General features: G+C 35.7%; 1 long non-coding RNA gene across 4 annotated transcripts in view; it reads right to left on the bottom strand.

The window, feature by feature from the left end:
• Nucleotides 1–9,903, bottom strand: part of LOC145674374 (uncharacterized) — a 212,882-nt gene extending 202,979 nt beyond the window's left edge. For all 4 annotated transcript variants that reach the window (XR_014128911.1, XR_014128910.1, XR_014128909.1 and 1 more), the window contains exon 1: nucleotides 9,541–9,903. This is a non-coding gene — a long non-coding RNA (uncharacterized LOC145674374). The remainder of the gene's footprint in view (nucleotides 1–9,540) is intronic.
• Nucleotides 9,904–14,398: the final 4,495 nt, after the last annotated feature.

Genomic DNA, 14,398 nt, shown 5'->3' with positions numbered 1-14,398 from the left:
CATGCTTTTTCCTTTACAAGGGTAATAAATCTCATTTGCAAATGTCCTCTGAGAATCCTCAGTACGGTTGCGGAAGAAACATGTGTGTGTGTTTGTGTACTGGCACGGTGTCTTCGTTGGCGGAATGGATGAAAAGGAAAGGTATTGGGAGTGCATATATTTATTGACCCAGACCCAATTACAAAGAACATCTTCTTAGGGAAAGTGAAAAAGTAAGCCGAGAAAATTCCAACCCAGACTTGTTCCAGTATTGTAAGTAAAAGAAAAATGTTGCTTTTCCAAAAAGAGTAAGAGAGGAAACATTGCTCGTTGAAAATGTTATTGTAAAACAATATTTGTTTTGCTATCTATGAAATTGTCGGGAAAGATGCAAGGCCCAGAGGCAAAAGGACAAAATTTGTCTGGGAAGGGAAGGTCTTTCACATTCATTCCTTGGCCACACGACTGACCCTGCATGAGTGTTATTGGTTATTGGAGGTTTTTTTTTTTTTTTTTTTTTTTTTTTTTTTTTTTTTTTAAGGATTTCTACCAGAAAGCAGTTTATTGCGGACAGAAAAAAATAGAGGAATTTCAAGTTCACCTTGAAACTGTTCTGTTTGATGGTACACCAGGGGTCTAGATTCATGATAGATTCACTTGTAGGGAAGACTTTTCTGTCTACTGTAGTGTAATATACCACAGAACCGAGAATCACAGAATTCCTGTCCGTTATGAAGAGGTTATTGAAACGTTTGGGGAAAAAAGGACTGTCCGCGTCCGTATCTGAGAGTGTCCGTTAAAGGGATGGTTTTGTTCCGTAAAAGAACATATATATGTTTGTCGGGACAAAAAAATCTGTCCGTATTATAGAGGTGTCCGTTAAGGGAAGTTTCACTGTATTTCACACAACCAATACAGGCAACAGACAGCACATACATTAGGTTATTTTTCGACCTACTTTCCATATAGGTTGAGGCACTTATCGTATTGTGGGATGAGTTAAGATTCCCTCGTGCTAAAAATCCTGTCCTCGTGTGTCCAGCCACGTTGTAACGAAGTGTTTCATCTCCACGTCTGAAGCGAAGCGCCGGCCTCGTAGGTGCTCCTTCAAGCGCGGCAACGGCTGAAAGTCGCTGCGAGCGAGGTCCGTAACGTGATTCTCCTGTTGTCCTGAATCACCTCCTCCACGCGAACTGTGTTCAAATCTGTTGACGCCGTGCTGATCGTTGGTGAAGTTTCCTCTACCAGCCGCAAACTTTCGACACCATTCTGCGACATGCCGACGAGACATTACAGTCTCTCCGTATACCTCTACCAGATGCCGGTGAATTTAGACTCGGTTATTTTCCCCCCACAGAAATCAAATAACTGAGCGGACTTCTTCGCGAGACCAGTTTTATAAACGAGTCGCCATTTGTGTTTACCTATAAGTAGCGCTGTAGGTGGCTTGAAACTCAGCAGTTGCCAACTCCATGTATTAAAATTACCGCACACTTTTCATTCCTCTAGAAGAGACGAAACTCCAGAAATATCTGCCTTGTTATCTTAGTTCCTGATCGTCTCTCGCACCTAAAATACTTTCTATGTTGGTAATGTCTAAAATAATTTTTGCTTTCTCTTTGTTTCTATAGTAATATTACAGTCATAGATTTTGGTAGTTTTATTCGCGTTTTTTTTTTTGCGTATCTCCGACACAAAATTTGAAATATTAAATTGCTGTAAACGGCATTACAATTTCTTTGTCTATTAGATATAAGTCTTAAATCTGATATTTATCCAAGTTGCTTTCGAAAATAATGTCTTTTTTTGAAAAGACAGTCAAATTTCCAAATTCATACCACTTTCTTCCTACTGATTTTAGATACCAAAAAATCACATCATGATCAATGATCATAGTATTCGATAATAAGGTACTTCATACGCTCATTGCCCAGACCGTTTTACTTGCGTTATTAATATTTTAGAGGCCTCCGAAACTTGGATGTATGTGATATGTCAGGGTTGGCAAAAAACACGTTTTTCTTTTTTTTCTTTTGACAAACCAAAAAACCCGGTGTTTTGGTTTACATAATTTGCTCTATGTATTTAAATTACATATCCACAGAAATAAATTTGCTTCGCCTTGGTGTTATTATGCACCAACCGAGTTATGGTGGAAGGGGTCACATAAGCTTAAAACGGAAGCCAAACCGTTTCTCGGCTTACATCCGAGAGAAATTGTTCTCCGTTTGTATTCGAAATCGGGACCAATTGGTCACAAATGCCATGAGTGCCGACTCACTCACGAAGACTCCTGATAAAAATATCTTGAACTGATCTTTACACATTTGTTAATATAATTGTCACGAGTCATTTCTGAAGGACAAAGAGATAAACAGTTGCACAAGTGAAACCATTATACAGAATTATATGTAAGTTGGGAAACTCCAGCCTTAGCCATTGGGAAAACTCTGTTATTATTTAAATGCAAAGCAGTATACTGCTCTGCATGTAAAATTTTAAGGTCGACGTATCATAATCAGTACGCTAAAACTGAGGTATTAAATTACAAATATACTACGTGGATATCATTCAATAAAGTTAAAACAAAGTGCACTCCAAGCTAATGTTAAAAATTACGTACGCAGTCGATAAATTGGGGTTCATGACATTTGGGCGCAAAACCTTTTATAAAAATAAGTTTACCTACCTACATATGTTATAATGTATTTCATAACTACAGCCCGGATGTTTAGACACTAAAATATGAAAATAGGCACTGGAAGTTTTTTCGAAAAACTTTCACAAATAATTTTGCAAAAACTAAAAATAACATCTTGAATACAGCAAAGTTTCCACACATCATGCACAACTTGTCTCTACCAGTTGAAAAGAAATGGAAGGAACTGTAGCAAACTATTGAGTATCCTGTCTCCGTACTATGCGGCTTAGTTTTAAAAGAATATTTCATTTCAATAAAATAAGACATGTAATAAAGACACATAATTTGTATAAAAAGACAAATTTCCGTTAATGTTTACTTATTTTAAAGATGTGGCTATATATTCATACTGCACTGTGTACTTGATTTTTTGAGTCAGACATCCTAAAATGTATCTTAACATGTGTACAATACTGTAAATGTATTCATTTTTGCAGCTTGTCTATAATAAATTATTAAAACGCATGGTACAAAACATAAGAAATATTTAAATACTGGCCTGAACCAAGAGGTCAGAAGAAACGAATAAGAGCTAGTTTTGGAATAAAAATGGTGTTCTTAATGCTATGGGTGTTTCAGGAAGTACTATCTAAGTATGTACTGATTGCTTTTTTGTTATTTGATCTGCCCATTAGGTCGGATAGTTGATACTCTATTGTATTATTTGAAAGTTATTTCAGATTTCATAAAAAGAGGCACTTATAGGCACTAGCCATAAATTGAAATAGGAAGAATAGGCCAAATACAACTCACTGTAGGGAGCCTGTGACACCCCAAAACAAATTTTTGTCCTTTATAATATATCTAACGTAAAGGAACGATACTATTGGGCGGCATAAGAAGAACAGCATTATTTCCAATAAGGACATGGAATCTCTGACAATATTGCAGAGTTCTCAATGACCAGTCAAGAACGAACAACTACGCCGAAGTAGCTCGTCGTGGACTGCTTTGCGCCCAAACGTCCTGCTCCGATAAATTTTGCCAATTTCTATAAATATATTTAAGCAACCTTGGCTTTTTTATAAAACAAAAGGCATTCACGCATACAATTTGGTTTCGTTTCGTATGTTTAGACTTAACATTTTTATGTAATACCGAGGCTATCAAGAAGAAGACTTTCGCCTAAAGTGCCATCCGAACCGCAACTTGGTTTATACTTGAAAGAATGGTTGTGGTTCGACCGAAAGTTGAACGTCAGATGCCTTGATTAAAAGGAGAAAAGGAGATAAAAGTGATGCAGGTTGTTTGATATGTGGAAACATCACCATGAAATTCACACGATTTAAAGCATTTTTCGTTCTTTTTATTTTTGGTTTAAACCAGGATTTTTTAAAAACTACCTTGGTTTAAACCAGCCAACTCTGCGTACCGTCTTTACTTTGCTACACTGAGTAATAAACGTGTAATTAGAAGTTTTCGTTTTCAATATAGATTTGGAATATATAATAATCTGAAGGGCTTTTATTTGAAAAGTAAAGTCATGCTGTACCGCTAACACTTAAGCTTATGGTCTTGAAGATTAAGTCAAACAATTTTTCCAAGCGATATTTGCAGCAGACTAAGTTTCAACTGGTCTTTAAGCTCACAATAGTTCAAACTTGTCCTGGTTCAACTTTACCCTGAAATCTTGCAACGTTAATTCATCTCTTTTCGGCGTCACAGAATGATGAAAAAATTAAATAAGTTTTATGTTCCACGATTACGCTGGCTAAGCTAAAGGAGACGGTGATGATGAGAAATGAATGAAATGGTGAAATATAGGAAGTTGGAAGAAACGGGAGAATCCCAAGAAAGTTCACGCACACGGTGTATGCCCACCATAAAGTAGACTTGGCGAGAGCTGGGATCGACCCAAGTACTCCACGCACCAGAAGTGAATGCTCTACTACTGAGCCACCATGGCCTTAGAAAGATCAAATTTTGCAGCGCGATGTAAGCAGGTGACAAATGCAATACGTCACTGTTACTTTTATATAGGCCCAATTCTATACTTTTATTAATTTATTATTACTGCTCACTGCTCATCATATTTCCTAATTCGCAATGCAACCAAAAATTAAAACACTATAATACGCAGGAGATTTTCATAAACCAATTTTCAGATTGTAAAAGTACGATACATTTCGAGAAATGATTAAACCTGAAAACACATTATAGGCCTAACGAAAAGTAACGTAAAATAAAAAGTATTAAAAACATAATTTCCTTAAAAAAAAAAAAAAAAAAAGTCGAACTGAGAAATACAATACAGTAAAAATACAGTAAATCATACTAGAAAAAAATCTGTTTTATCACATACATAACACAATAAAAGCATAATAAAGTGATCTCATAAAACATGGAGTATTTTATGCACATACATATATCACTTGTGGGGGGCATAGTGGCTTAGTGGCAGAACACTTAGTTCTAGTACATACGGTCCCTGGTTCGATCACAGGTCAAGTAAGTTTGTGGTGGACAACATTGAATTTGTGGATTTTCCTGAAGTACTCCCGTTTCATCCCACAATAATTCCACAGATTCTTCCATAATCATTTACTTACCTCAGTCATCCGTCTCCCTTAGTCTAAAGGGCTAAACGTAGGACGTTAAACTGAAACATTTCATTTACTTATATTATTTGTAATCAAAATTAATTGTACAGTCATGTCCAAAATGTAGCACATCTATAATTGTATTATTGTAAGAATATAATTTGATAATGATTTTGCAGGTACTTTTAATACTGATACTATGTGTAGAATCGGGAAATGTATATTTGTTATAAATTTCATAGGAAAAGAATTATAAATACGAAAATTAGAATGAGTAAAACAAAATGTTGCTAAATGGAGAACAAAGTTTTATTTTCGTTTTATTGCTCTTATTTACTGCTCTTTTGACATGAAATTTGCCACATACATGTCTTTGCCGATTATACACATACTAACATTATAGTAAGAAATACCGGGCGAATACGTTATCAATTATATTCCAACAACAACTTATTTATAGACATGCGACAACAATTTTAGACATGAGTGTACATGAAAGCACTCCCCATGGTCTTACCATACTTCAATACTTTTAAATGTTATTTCCTTCAAAATAGAATTATTTTATCATTTTTAATACGATCTATATTACTGTTGAAACGGATAACTCGTCAAGATAAACGATCATGATTATTTATGCTTAATAATAGTTCATCCTTCACTAAATTTATATAACTAGACAAATCACACTGTATTATACGAGAAATGCTAATAGTACAACGTATCAAAAATTCAACAGTTTGATTAAAAAAGAAGAAGAAAACAGTCATACAGTTGCTAATTTCAGCTTCCATAACGTATAAACGGCGATGGTCAATATTACGCACACCACATTTTGCAAAATATACAGGTAAAATTGGGAAAGTTCTAGAACACAACCCCCCACCCCCCGTATAGGTTAATAGCTAGGTTGGCTCCATTCAGGAACAAAAGTTTAATACATAATTCACATAGTATTGCCGAGCGAGCGTAAGCGAGAGAAGGCGGGTTAGAGCCTCGCAGGGCACGTTGTTTTCTGTCTCTATTACAGCTAAATGGGGAAGAGGAACTGTATTCTAGAACCTTGCCGGTAAAATTCAATACTCTGCACGAAGAAACACGTTCATAACGAATACATCATTGCAGGTGGTAGAATTATTTTAGGGTTACATGTGTAAAATCACTACAAGTGCTACACGACGGATAAAATAAGTGAATACATACAAAAGACCACTATATTAAATCACTATTTTCAATTGGACCGTATGCTTCCGTACTTTGCTTCCATCGTATGCCGCGGGCCCACCAGTATCGCCTTTTCTGACTCGGTTAGATTAGAGATGCAAAAAAGCCGGCTTTTTTGAATCGATGGTTTTTTTTCACATAAAAAGCTGGCTTTTTTGGGAAAAAAACGAGAATTTTGGAAATTTTGGCTTTTTTCATTTTCATGATTTTTCTATCTAAATAGCTTTCTTATACTATATTCTATAGTTAGATAAGAATTCCATGACCTAAATGCGATATTTCGCTCTGAAATTCACCATCAAGATGGATGGAGCATATGTTTTACGAATTAAAGCTAACATGAAGAATGTAGTATTTGAGGGCAATTTTAGAGTCTATTTAACCTTATTTTAACTTTTGAATTATCGATATCTTTTTTCTTCTCTAGATCATTTTAGTTTGTCATCCGTGTTTCATTTCTATGAGCTTAGTACTCTAGCTTCTAGCGCCAAAGTTAAACTTGCCCGTTTTTCAATATATCCATCAAACCGTACTTCCACATTTCTGTTATACTGTAGTTGTGAAGTGATTTAGCAATAATTTTCCGGACACAACCTTGAATACCAATTTATATAAATAATCAGAAGCGGATTTAGAAAAGTACTTTAGGAGGGGATTTTCTGATTGTTTCGTTTTCTAAAAAACTCCTAATTTTATTTGGGAGGTGCTTGAAGTTTATGAGTACAGGCATAACTAATATTTAGTTTCGTTTATATGTTTAGCAATAATCTTCCGGATACAACCTTAAAGATCATTTTATACTGAGAATCAGTGGCGGATTTAGAAAAGTATTATCGGAAGGGTTTTTCTTACTAATGTTTAGTTTTTCTAAACATTTGTAATTTTTATTTGACGGTAGCTTAAAGTTTATGAGTAAAGGCATAACTAATAAATATTTCGTTTGTTGCAGACATTCCGTAACTTTGGGGAACAGGCTTCAGTCCGAAAGACCGCCCCCCTAACCTTCGTAAAACTGTCACTGCTGGTAATTAGTAATAATAACGATTTAAAAACAATAAGAAAGGAAGTCGGCCAACTCACGGTACACGCACTATTTCTACTTCACAGATGGAATGAAGAAAAGCTTTGTCAGAATGGTCGAATGCTGGATTGAATCCCGGACTTCCCGATAGAAGCACAAAAGCTAATCACTCACTCATTTTTGTTGTGCAGTTGTATTTAGCTTAACTTAAATATATTCCGTAGTCCTTTTTTTTTTGGGGGGGGGGGAGTTCCGTAATGATATGTTGAATCCCTCTTGTTAAAAATTCAGAAAACTTGAGGATTGGGTAAACCATGATGGTGATGTAAAACTTAACTGTAGAATTTCAAGAATATACAGAACCAAAAGCTCTAGATGTGCAGCTTTTAAGTGTATCATATAAATCTAAGTATTTCTCTTGTGTTTAATTTTATTTTGTTTCAAAAAGAGGGTATGGAATATTTTGAAGTAAAAATACTACATACAATTTTGCTAGTTATTTGTGTATTTTTTAAAAAGAAGTGTTTACTTTTAGGGTTGGCTGGTTTACCCCAACTTTTTTTAAAATAACTGGTTTAAACCAAAAAAAAAAAAAAAATAAAAAATAAAAAGAACGAAAAATGCGAATCGTGTGAACTTCATGGTGACGTTTCCAGATATCACACCACCTGCAATAGTTTTATTTCCCTTTCACCTTTTAATCAAGGTGTCCCATGTTCAATTCTCGGTCGAACCATAACCATTCTTTCATGCGTAAACCAAGTAGCGGTTCAGATGTCAGTTTAAGCGAAAGTCTTCTCCTTGATAACCTCGGTATTTCGTAAGGATGTTAATCCTAAACATACGAAACGAAACCAAATTGTATATTCCTGCATGCCTAAATGCCTGTTGTTTTATAAAGAAGCCAAGATTGCTTAAATATATTGATAGAAATTGGCAAAATTTATCGATTGCCTACATAGCTTTCAACATCAGCTTGGATTGGACTTTCAATGATATCTACGCACTAAATTTGTAATTTAATACCTCAGTTTTAGCGTACTGATTATGATACGTTGACCTTTAAATATTATATGGAAAGCAATAACAGGATTTTTCCGTTATTGTCTTACATTTCAAGTAATGACGGGATTTTCCCGATGGTTAGGGCGGGAGCTTCTCAATTTAAGAAATTTACTGACCGGATTTCTTTAAGCTTATGGGAGTTCTTCCGGCATAACCCCGCTGTTGCATAATAACACCAAGACGAAAGCAAAGAATCTAAATAAAAAAAAAAAAAACTGGTTTAAACCAAAAAAGCCTGGTTTAAACATCCCCCCCAAAACGGGTTTTTGGCATTTTCGAAACAAACCATGGTTCGTGCCAACTCTGCTTACTTTTGTATATAGGAGGTTAAAAAATTCTTATTATATACATTGGTTAATCCTTTGGAATTCATAATGTAAATATGTTGAAGAAAAATCGTTTGAAATATCTTTTCGAAATTCATAGTTTATTTTCGAGGTTTTATATTATTATCAGCATCAACCACTAATTAAATGACTTTTTGTGTTATAGAGAAGCGAAACAAAGTCTACTTTATCAATTTAAAGCAGAAATTTGAAAAAAGCCCAAAATTTCCCAAGCAAAAAAGCGAAGCAGAAAAAACCGAGTTTTTTTCCAAAAAAGCCGGTTTTTTTCCGAGCCCTTGCATCTCTAGGTTAGATAGCATTCGATTTTAATGCCCCACTAGCACAGGTTGATTTATGCTTTTTGCGCTGTAGTTTTAATGCCATACATCCGAACCCTGTGTTTATACGCAAATCGCAAAATAATTGTAATTTTTCAGCAACTAGTTCTAGTGGCTCCCTCGAATTTCATCTATGCTAAGAGTGGTAATGTCATGTTAACCAGCGCAAATCTTTCGAAGGACAATAAGAAGGGAATTAGTAAAAGAATTATGTTTTCAATAATTATTTCGAGTGGTGTGCCAAAACTTAACCTGCGCGATATAAACTTTAAAACTCGTTACAAGTAAGGCCTTACATTTCTTCGACATTCTAACTTTTGATGTACAAGTAATGTTTTACACTTACGCAATTTCCAATTTTCTTTTCTTTTCTCATATGATTACTGTTTTTAACGAAGAAGCAAGACCCTGTACAGTCAGTGTCTAATGCAATCGAAGATAATTCCATTTTCTTCGAATTAATCAGAAAACAGAAAATTGTCCACAAAAAGTGCAAGGAGCTTTATTATTGTGAAAAATAAAAGCTGTGGATTTTCTTAAAAACTGTCTAACAATGATTAACAGGAAACTAAAATGATTTTTAAGTTATATATATGTGCATATAGCACTCGTAGCATATAAAGGTAATATTTCACTTTCACAAGTAAAATATCTTGTATCACACGATTATAAACAAACCGCACTTTTCCTTTTGCGTTTACCTGCTTACTTTTACCATTAGATGGCAGGCCAATTAGTTAGTTAGTTGAGGAGCCAGCTGCGTCTGAAGGTCGTTCGATAGAATCTAGAAGTGTAAGAAACAAAAAGAAATATATTGAATAATGTTGGATAGTAGTTTATTTATTAATTGCTTACGAAATTAAGAATTTAATATCGATTACAGCGTGAAATTAAATTATCTCAGTAAATTCACACTTACACGTTTTTAATATGCTGAATTATCTTTGTTGGGGATTCCCCACTCTTCTCTTAGTTTTAATATTATACGCTGTTTTCACTTTTGTTCCTTAGCGGTTTTTCAAATCAATTTTGAGTTGGCTGATAGAGTTCCTTTCAACAGAGAAAAAAATGAAATCTTTGAGTTTTACGTCCCACGGTTATTCCGGTTAGGCTAAAGGAGACGGTGAAGATGAGTAATGAATGAAATGGTGGAATGAAGAAAGTGGGAGGAAACGGAGAACCCCGAGAAAACCCACGCACGCGGTGTTTGTCCACCACAAAGTCCACTTGGCGGGGGCTGGGATCGAACCCATGACCCCAAGCACCAGAGGTGAACGCTCTACCACTGAGCTACCGCGGCCCCCCTTTTCAACAGAGAGTCTTTGTAAAAGTGGGCCTACAGCTTAACATGAAATCCAAACTAAATAATCTCCCACATTAATCAAAACAATTTTGTTTCAATGGAATAGTGTATACTAAACCGGTTATGCTCCTCTTGCAGTGAAAGAAATTGCCTGAAAACTTTTTACGAAAGCAAAGGCCAATTACGTTCCTGAAAGTTCACCTTTCAAATTATGAAAACGCTTAAACTAGGACAGAGTGCTTTAATAAATTTTTTATACTCATGAGCCATGGCGTACACAGAAATCCGTCAAGGAGGTTCAAGCACTCAATCTTCTATCCGTTCAGGACGCGTGATTTTTGTATACAATATTATTATGGTAAATTTTTATTTTTCCCTAATATTCGCACAAGGTGGGGTTAAAGCCCCCGGCCCCTTTGCGTACGCCATTGCTCATGACATGATATCACGTAAGAAATAAATAGAGATGCAAGAGTAATGATAAATGAATGAAATGGAATTTCTATTTTTATGTTCCACGTTTAAACTCTTTGGGCCTTATGCAGAGTCCTTCGGACGCTTGTTTAGTGCCATAGTAAAGAGTTCGACTAACATATGTTTCCTGCAGTAGTCAGGTCTTTAGAATGACACTAATCATAAGTCAAAATGACACTGCATAAGGCCCTTTAAGTTCAAAGAGAGGAGTGGTTAATAAAAAAAGCAATTGGTTCTAAAGTTGTTGGTGAAATTGGACTCTGGGAAGAAACAGAAGAACCCTGAGAAAACCTACAGACACAGGTACAATAAAAAATAATGAAATGTGTTTTCTTAGCTTAATTCCCGCATTTAAGCCGTTTAGGTGAATAGTTAATGGAAGTAGATGATTATGAAAGAATTGGTGGAAAGGGCGTCCCTGTATTTAAAATCCCGAGATACCGCGGATTTTAATTTTCTTTTACAATTGTTAAATTCCTCTGAATATTCGGGCATTTTGAAATATTCTGAAAATATTGTTCAAACTATGAATGTGGCCGTTTTATTGTATGGCACCACTAATGGAAATTTTCATAAACCTTTACAGCCTTCAAAAACAAACCACGTAACTCGATGTTGTATCGCTGCGCACAGACTAGGGAAGAGGTAAAGTGTTTCGTTTGCTTCCCGCAACATTTCTGCTACAGCACACTAATATAATCCTACATCTGTGACATGGACAACTCGTTTCACTCTCACACTACCACCCTCATACCAGACTTGCCAGCCATACGATAACTTATAGTGATACACGATGATTTTAGAATGCATTTTTTTTACAGGTTTTTGAATGTGCAAATAAATTGAAGATGTGCATTAAATTTAAAATACACACAAGGGAGATTAACAGTCATCCCCGCTAAAATCAATTAATATCAATTATAGATTTCGCAAGTGGCAATCCTGCATCCATTCTTTAAAATTGAATTACTTTACGACAGGGTGGATATATTGTTGTTAAGGGTATTGTTAATAAGGATTTTAAAAAATGGCGAGGACAATGACGCCGACTTGAAGTTCCAAACTGAAGATTACTAGATAAGCTGAATATACCCATTCTTCGCATGAGGGCTGTATTTGGAAGTCAACGCCTGTGGGAGTATCATTATTCATATCAACGACCGCGAAAACTATGGATTTGACACTAATATCGGTCATTTTGGATTACCTTTATATGTCTCGGTATCTCACCCCCCCCCTCCCGGTGATCCCCGACCCAGAGCCGAATAGCGTGAATTTGGAAGTTAATGCGATCGGAGTTTCACCATTGATTCCAGTGACCGCGAAAACTATGAATTCGACACTAATATCGGTCATTTTCTTTTACTTTTACATGTCTCGGTAAATGCCTCCCTGGCCCCTCTGGTTCGAATTTTGACGAAAACGTTTAAGTCTGGTCTGGAGCCTGGGCCAAGGTATTCGTGACTAAAATTTGGTAACTCTCGGTCAATTTGTCTGGTTACCAAGCCGGTTCCGGTAAACGCCCCCCTGAGACCACCTGGTTTGAAATTTAAAAAAAACGATTCGTTTTGATCTGGGGACTGGACCAAGGAACCCCTGACCAAATTTTGGTAACTGGCGGTCCACTCATTTGGTCACCAGGCCGCACACAGACAGACAGACAAACACACAAACAAACTCTTTATTTTATTTATATTAGGTTATTGCTATTATTGGTAGTTCTATATTTGTTTCTATAACGAATATACGATATTTTTGTAATACACGATAATTTTGAAGACGAAAACTTTGTAATTGTGTTCTCTGAGGTTGGCAACTCTGCAAAATAGCCAATGCTGTATAATTCCGTCTTCTTCCATTAGTGACTGAAGAGCTTAAATCACGTGATATCAATATTACTAACTGAAAGATTAAGAGATGGCATTGATATGTAACACCAAGCAGTAGCGTACCCAGGAATTTATTTCGGGGGGGGGGGGTTCAAACTAAATATGAAGCTATTTTATATTAAAATTGCTAAAATTGCCCCTAAAATTAGGCTAAATTTTTAAAAAGTCGAAATTTCGGGGGGGGGGTGTCCGGACCCCCGTGTCCCCCCCCCTTCCGTACGTCCCTGACACCAAGTATATTTAGCCATATGGGAAGTTATTTGGTTTTCGTCTACGTGTATTACCTATATCATTCAGCAAATCCAAAAATAGACTATAGGTGATAATTTTCCCCATCCGTAAGTTGTTTCTCGATGTGCTTTCTCACACACTACAGCATACGAACATAAATATAGTGAAACCTCTGAATAACGGACACCAATAGGATGGGAATTTTTGTCCCTTACTGAGAGGTGTCCGTTACAGAGAGGTTACAAAAATTTAATTTCTCTTAACGGTAATTGTATGCAGTAATATACAGTAAATACATTATGTATGAGCGTAAATACGTAAAATTCAATATGAAAATATTCTATTTAGTTCGTATTTGAATTACTGGGACGGATGAAGAAGAAATTCATTTCTATTAAATAATGTTATTGGGTTGGAAGGTGTATTAATATGTTCGTATACTGCAAATGGTAATGCGTGTATGGTAATTTTCGTAAGGACATGTCATCACCCTGTAAAAAATCCATTAATTCACATACCGCCTATACTAAAAGTAAAAATAGCTGTAAAAGTATGCAATATTATTATTAAATACTGAAAATGTGGAGAAAAACTCACCAAATTTCGTGGGAAAAAGTCTGCAGTAATTGTCTGCCGTGTACGTACATCCTACGGACACTAGTTTCTGTTCGAAATTTGCTTGTAACTGTTGGATCAATTGGAGAACTTCTGTTTCACCGCGATTAATGGCAAATTTCTTTGTTCAACCGTTTGACACTCCAATTTGTACAAAAGAAAAATTTTGCTTTTCAAAAAAGGTAAGAGAGAAAACTGCTCGTTGAAAAATGTTATTACAAAACAAACAATGTTTCTTTTGTTATTTGTGAAATTGTCGGAAAATATGCAAGGCCCAGAGAAAAAAGCACTAAATTTGTTAGGGAAGCCAAGATACGTATACAATTCTTGAGCATACGACTAACCCTGCATTAGTGTTTTTATGTTTTTATTTATTGAAGGTTTTCTAGGATTTCCACCAGAAAGCAGTTTATTGTGGGAAGAAAAAAAAAAAGATTTCAAGTTCAGCTTGAAGTTGTTCTGTTTGATGATAGATGCACTTGCGGAATGTGTGTGATACTTCCTGTCTCCTGTAATATATCGCAGAACCGAGAATAATTCCTGTCCGCTATGAAGAGGTTATTGAAATGTTTGGGGGAAAAAGGATTGTCCGCGTCCGTATCTGAGAGTGTCCGTAAAAGGGAGGGTTTGTTCCGTAGAGAACATATTTTTGCCGGGACAAAAAAATCTGTCCGTATTAAAGAGGTATCCGT

The sequence above is a fragment of the Thermobia domestica genome, chromosome 17 (assembly GCF_964235325.1).
Source record: "Thermobia domestica chromosome 17, izTheDome1.hap1.1, whole genome shotgun sequence".
NCBI lineage: Eukaryota > Metazoa > Arthropoda > Insecta > Zygentoma > Lepismatidae > Thermobia > Thermobia domestica.
This window is presented reverse-complemented; position numbering and strand designations above follow the sequence as displayed.